We start from the raw sequence: 7,019 nt of genomic DNA on the forward strand, positions 1-7,019 counted from the left end.
CTGCTAGAAGGAACAAGTGTTTCAAGATGTTGTGTTTCTGATATCCAAGAACATGAACAACTTGGTTTTGATTTCTGAAACATAAAAGCATCAAATATTTAGAGAGACTTGTATTTTTTAATTGGAATTAACAGGGTTTCATAGTCAAAAGATAATTATATACTCTTGGCTTGCCACATAAAGATAGACCATGAAATTTGAACATCTAAAATTAATCAAGTAACTTTGAAGTGAACTACAACTTGGCTGTTTAGACAATGGAAAATCCAATGCTCATTAAACAACTATTCCTACTGGCTTGTTAATTTTGTTTTTAAACCGTTTGCATTTTTTTTCTACCTTCCTCTATACCTGACTGACCTTGGTCTTGCAAAATCCTTGCATGGCATAAAGGAATCTAGGTGCCCTCTTCCAGAATGGACTTCCTTTTAACTTTTGATCTATTTGCAGAACTAAAAAAATAAAATTATTGAGTGGAATGGGGAAGAGTATCTGAAAGCACAAACCCATGTCTGTTTCAAATGGACAAAAGCAACAGAATTAAAAAAAAAAACAAACATGGATAAATAGTAAATATTATTCATTTATTCTGTGTCATTTTTCATCACCTTAGCTCCTTTGAGACTTAGCTTGCTTTCAGGAATGACAAACAGTTTCAAGACACTTCATAAAATCACAGGTGACAAGCAACACCCAGTCCATTCCTGTTTCTATACGTCTGACTGAAGTTTTGTCTTTGAAAGACATGCTGCTGTGTAAGCTGTAAGTGTAATTCAGAGACAATAAGGGACACTCAAAAATAAGGTAAATTTATTACACTTTCTGTTTTAGGATGATTGTTTTCTACTAACAGGAACCAGCTAGTAAATGGGTGTGCTGTGGTCCACAAAAAGCTATTGAAAGAGGTGGGGGGAGGGGGGAAATCTGAAACATCTGAAAACTGGGACTTCAAAGATTCTGCCAAGCCAGTCTTGTTATGACATTTTGAAGCACTTTCAAAAGAACAATCAAAATTCTTTGAAATTTTCCTGCCAAGTCTAGTATTGATCTCAAGGTTGGACTGGCTCATGAAGAACCAAGCAGGAACTCTTGAGTCGTCCATCAGGAGGCCAGAGACATTGCACTAGGAGACCAATGACAATAAAGTATTTCTGCCTAAAGAAGGTGAACTACCATTGTTCTATAATAGAAACAAGATTCTTAGAAAACACAGAAATCTGGTGTTTCTTCTTAAAGTAAACCCTGACTTTTGAAGGGAGTGGTAAAATGCTGGAAGTGCTGTTGAATAATTTTAAGTCTAAATATCTTTATCTGAATTTCTCTTTGAAAAAGAGATCTGGTTAGTCAAGATGGGTGAAGTGAAGTGGAGTCTGAAATAGTCTGGTAGCTGCATCTTATATAATCTTATGTAATCAACTGAGAAACTGTGGAGGTTTTGTTTAATAATCTTACGCAGTTACTAAGCTGTCGAAAAAGCTGGTGCTAGTATTTTTCATCTTGCCAACACTTCTGAACGAAGTCTAAAAGATGTGTCTTTGATATGAAAAATTAGCGTATATCAAACAAACATGGGTTCAGTAGTGAGCATCAATCACCTTACAGCAAAGGATGCTTTGTTTTGCTTTAAATGCACTTACAGCAAGTTTGTCTTTCTCAGAATACCTATGAATTTACTATAGAAACAGTTTTAGAGCATTCTACCCTGAAACAAACAGAAGCCTTTCCCTTACATAAATTAAAAAGAGATTAATGCTGCCTGCACTTGACCTTCCCATTGGCCAGAGATTAAGTTTCCCTACTAAGTATGTATGGAGTGAAGATAAAACAATTTCTTTCCCCCCACCATGGAATTTTCTGTGCTGTAGCATACCACCAATTGGGTAAGCAATCTTTATGAAGTCCTTTTAAAAGCCTACTCTTCCAGCAAATATGTCTGGTCTTCCAAACTGGTATTCCCTTACAATCTTGCTTGGTTATGTTAGCTGGATCTCAAGAGAAGGATGTTTGATATGTTTTTTTAGTTATTGTTAGGGAACCACGTGATACAAATACCTAGTAATAAATACCACTAAGACAATTTTTCTTTAAGGCAGAGAGGGAAGAGTTGTTCTTGGTTTGTAGATTTTTTTTTTCCTTGTGCTCTTTTCTTCTTCCTTTCCTTTCCTTTCCTTTCCTTTCCTTTCCTTTCCTTTCCTTTCCTTTCCTTTCCTTTCCTTTCCTTTCCTTTCCTTTCCTTTCCTTTCCTTTCCTTTCCTTTCCTTTCCTTTCCTTTTCCTTTCCTTTCCTTTTCCTTTCCTTTCCTTTCCTTTCCTTTCCTTTTCCTTTCCCTTTCCTTTCCTTTCCTTTCCTTTCCTTTCCTTTCCTTTCCTTTCCTTTCCTTTCCTTTCCTTTCCTTTCCTTTCCTTTCCCTTTCCTTTCCTTTCCTTTCCTTTTCCTTTCCTTTCCTTTCCCTTCCTTCCTTCCAGAACTTCTTCTCTTCTCTTCTCTTCTCTTCTCTTCTCTTCTCTTCTCTTCTCTTCTCTTCTCTTCTCTTTCTCTTTCTCTTCTCTTCTCTTCTCTTCTCTTCTCTTCTCTTCTCTTCTCTTCTCTTCTCTTCTCTTCTCTTCTCTTCTCTTCTCTTCTCTTCTCTTCTCTTCTCTTCTCTTCTCCTTCTCTTCTCTTCTCTTCTCTTCTCTTCTCTTCCTCTTCTCTTCTCCTTCTCTTCTCTTCTCTTCTCTTCTCTTCTCTTCTCTTCTCTTTTTCCAAAAGCTGGCTGCAAAAACCAAGGTGGTATTCATGAGCAGTTTTGAAATTTTTTCCCCCATTTTTTGGCATGCATACAAAGAGAAAAGAGAGAGCAGCAAGCTTGAGCCCAAAGATTTGAAATCATGCTTTTAGCTGTGAACACTTATCCTCAGCAAATTTGTCAGCATTGCTGGGTCCAAAATTTATGGCTAAGATATAACATTATAATACTTGTAAATCCTTTTATACAATGATTCCATTTCTCATCTTCTGGAAAACTGTAACAACATGGAAACCTTTCAGATATAAAAAGGATTCTGCTTTGATTTTTTTTGAAGGAAAGTGTTATTGTGAGAATACAGTAAATTATGGGTTATGAATTATGAACTCAAAGAACAAAGTACACAACAAAAGCAAAAATGTTTTTGTGTTACAGTTCTGATATTTTTGTGTTAGATCTGTATTGTAGTACCCTGTATTTTTCTTCAATGTTGTTGGAGAGTGTTTATCTTCAATGCATGCTTTATCCGTAAAGAATAAAATGTTTACTTTTTTCAGGTAGTGATGCTTTTTCAGAACTATTTAAAGTTGTAAAAGCATTAAAACAATGCATTAAATACTGAATTACAAATAGATTTTTAAGATTTAGAAATTATAACTTTAACTATATATTTTTGGTAATAGGGCCATTGCTACTAATTTCATTTTAAGAAAGAAAATCTCTTTTCAGCTCTAAAAATACTATTTTATTTGCATTCCAAATAAATTACCAAGAGCCAGTACTACAGAAAGAGAACAATAAATGCTACCTGTGAGATAAGTTGTAGAAAATCACTTGGTTAATTCTTTGTTCAAGGTTTACTGTCTGAAGTGTTCCCATCATCTTACTGAGTGGATGTCTAAACAGTAGCATATATCTTATCAGCCAAATCAGAATTAAGTAATACAGCATAAAGAAGAACTTGGAATAAAGTGATGGTGCTGCCTTTTTAGGGGAAAAAAGACAAAACAAACCACCAAAAAAAAAAAGGAAAAGAAAAAAAGGCAAATCAAAAACATTTTTCTAGAAAAGAAAGGAAAGGAGAGACAATAAAAAAAATAATTATCAATACACCCAGTGCTGTGTGCATCGAAGTGATAGGGGATCTCAATGTTACAGACAGATCTGACCCTATGGCCAGGCTTGCAGGAGGCAGCCTAAATGTTTTATACATAGAGAACAAATCTGAATACTTTCTCCGCATTTTCATTTTACTGAGTTCTGTCTAAAAGTGTTTGTTATACCAAGGGAAAAAAAAAATATGAACCTGACATTTGGGAGTCTGGCTTTCAGATTGCTTATTCTGTCCTTAAGACATACTGATTTCCTGGGAACTGTTCAAATGTTTGAAGAAAAACTGCTACGGTTATATTAAAGTAGTGCATGAATTTAAAAAGCTATTTAAGCATAGTTCATATTTATTTTTCCCCTATTTGTTTGCTGAGACCCACTTTTTTCTAAAGGCAGGCTTTTCCAGTGAATGTGAGAGGCCTTTCACAATATGTATATACTTTACGATCCAATTATTTGGGCAAAGTTATTAACCGCCCAGCTGATATCACAAGTGATCAAAATAGGGAGAACTTCTTAACCTTTTGTGCATCTCTGAGAATTTCGATTGCTCAGACCATTTCTTTCTTTCAGAAATACAGTGCCCTTTGTTCCTGACAACTGGCTATCACAGTTTGCACAGTCAAGTAATCCTAAAAATATTTTGATGAGGGGGAGGAGAAGGGTAATTAAAATGCTCCTCGCTTTTTGCACAGAGAGGCTGTGTTTGGAACAGTGACATAACTCTTAGGACAAATATGGCTTTCATTGTGCCACCCCACCTCCTCGTTGTCTGAATTAATGTAAATATTTGCTTCAGTACATGAAGCTACCCAGAGTCATTGCTGGGTCACTTTCTTTCTGGTATTCACATGCTGATATCTGCACAGAGATTTTCAGAATGAGTCACAAGGCTACATGGGAAGCTACCAACTTGTTTAATCTTCACATAGAACTGGTTGCTCTTCAGCACACCATCATCAGGAAAGATGGAGTTGAGAAACACGTTCAGATAGTGGTGGGTTTTTTTGGTTTTTTTGGGGTTTTTTTGTTTTGTTTTGTTTTGGTTTGGTTTGGTTTGGTTTTTTTTTTAGTTTTTTTTAATCATGTAAGCCTGGGGTTTTCAGTCTTACCATTCCTCTTGTCTTACAGTAGCTTGAGTTATTCTGGCCATTGATGAAAGCTGTAGGGTGAGTCAGTTTTTAAAAGGAAGACTGATTTATTGATGACCCTTTACATCTAAAAGAGAAAGTTACTATCAAAAATATTATGAAAATATTACCATGATACTTTTTTGCTCTGAAATGGATTAAAATTTAGAACGTTCCCCTGGATTTGCTGAAGGACAATTTTTTGCCATTCTTTTATGTCAGAGAGGGAATATAAGCTAACCAGGGAGTGCAGTTTCTTGTGTGTGAAGTGAAGCACACAGATAAGGGAGTGACTGAATATGGATAGAGTATTTGAATAAACAGTCTATGCCATTGATCCCAGTTAACTATGCACTAGCAAAGGTCCTGGAAGACAATTACAATCAGATTGGTTTCCAGAGGTGAATCTTATAAACAACAGGGAATTTGAAACTGTATTTGTGGAAACTTCCTTATGGGCAAATATTTGGTGGCTGCACATTTTGGGGGTTCAGTTGGGGGGTGGGGTTTGGTTGTCTGGGTGGCTCTTTTCTACCCTGAGCAATGGTAAGGTAAAAAACTTATGTTTGCACTAATCTATGGTTTATGAAATCAAATACCTTACCTTTTTCTGTCTGTGCTTTTAAGTGTTTAGCAATTTGAACCACCAAGACATTTACTGAATAATGCTAACACCATGCCTGGAGTTGGACTTTCTGTTAAGATGCTGGTATTTCTGTACCTTTGGATAAGAATGCATGAAATATTTTAGTATGCATTTGAATTTCCATGGTAGGAAATCAACTTGAAGCAGTTTGCTAAGGAAATCAATCCTGGTCCAAGGTTTCCTCACATTTCTGCACAATATGAATTCATTGATTTTTGTGGTTCTCTTTTCCATAATGCAATTAATCCAGGATACAGTAAATTATAAGGCAGGTGGGAGGCTCCCTTACCTTTTTAATTTGGGCCAACAAAATTCTAGCAAGGCTTTTAAAGCTTTCTTGTTATTTCTTGAAGATATTGGAATTATTTAGAAAGACAGATTTCCTATATTTTTTTTCAAAGAGCTAAAAATTAGTATAGGAATTAACAAGGCAACATTTCAGATCCTTTACCATGGCAATTAGGGCAGTGAAAGAAACAAGTTTAGTTCCCTCTACATTTCTAAGTGAATGCTAATCCTGACATTATAACATGAGTATTTAAAGCCTGAATTGCTAGTTTTGCCATGACATCAGGCTGATGAACCACTGACAAGGTAAACAGAACATATTGACATGTTTTAAGACTTGGTGGCATATGACCTAGCCTTGGAAATGCTTTCAGTGAGGCATACTGGGAATGGCTGATTTGTGCTGCAAATCCCAAACTGAGTTTTATGCCTCTATACTGTTGAATGTTAATTAGAAGGACCTGAGGTGGTATCTGGAATGTACAGTACACAGAAGACTGTACCATTAAAGACAGTCATGAACAATGTACAATTCATTACATTTATTAATGCTCTGTTGCCCCTTCAGGCAAATCATTTCACCACTGTGTGATAATAAAGGGCTTCAGTCAGACAATTTTGACAAACTTGACGTGTTATTGAACAGAAGCCATGTTCTCAGATAAAAACTACAGTTTGCTTTACAGGGTTTTCTCACAACCAGGCCTGGAAAAGGAACACACATTTCCATCAGCACCAGGTTATTTATGTGTGAAGTTGGCATTTGTATGATATTGAAGGGGACTGTTTAGTGAGAAAGATTAGGAGCTGGAGAGAGAGGAGAGAAAGGATTAATGACACAGCCAATATCAGTAGATCCTGGTATCATGTAGGTTCCAGATGCTTGTTAGGAACCCAAATCACAAAGCAGGATCAGTCCTGAAAGAACTGGCAAAACAATCTTGTCTCATCTGTCTCCACTGCAGATCTCATGGATTTGTACACTCACAATACACTTTTTCACACGCTTTTTCTAGACATATGGGGATAATTTGACAAACCACTTAAAATGGTCTTACTTGTCTCTTCTACCTCTTGTCCCAGGCTACTTCCCTTTTTCACCTCAGAAAGAGCCTGGGAA

The sequence above is a fragment of the Passer domesticus genome, chromosome Z, assembly GCF_036417665.1.
Source record: "Passer domesticus isolate bPasDom1 chromosome Z, bPasDom1.hap1, whole genome shotgun sequence".
NCBI lineage: Eukaryota > Metazoa > Chordata > Aves > Passeriformes > Passeridae > Passer > Passer domesticus.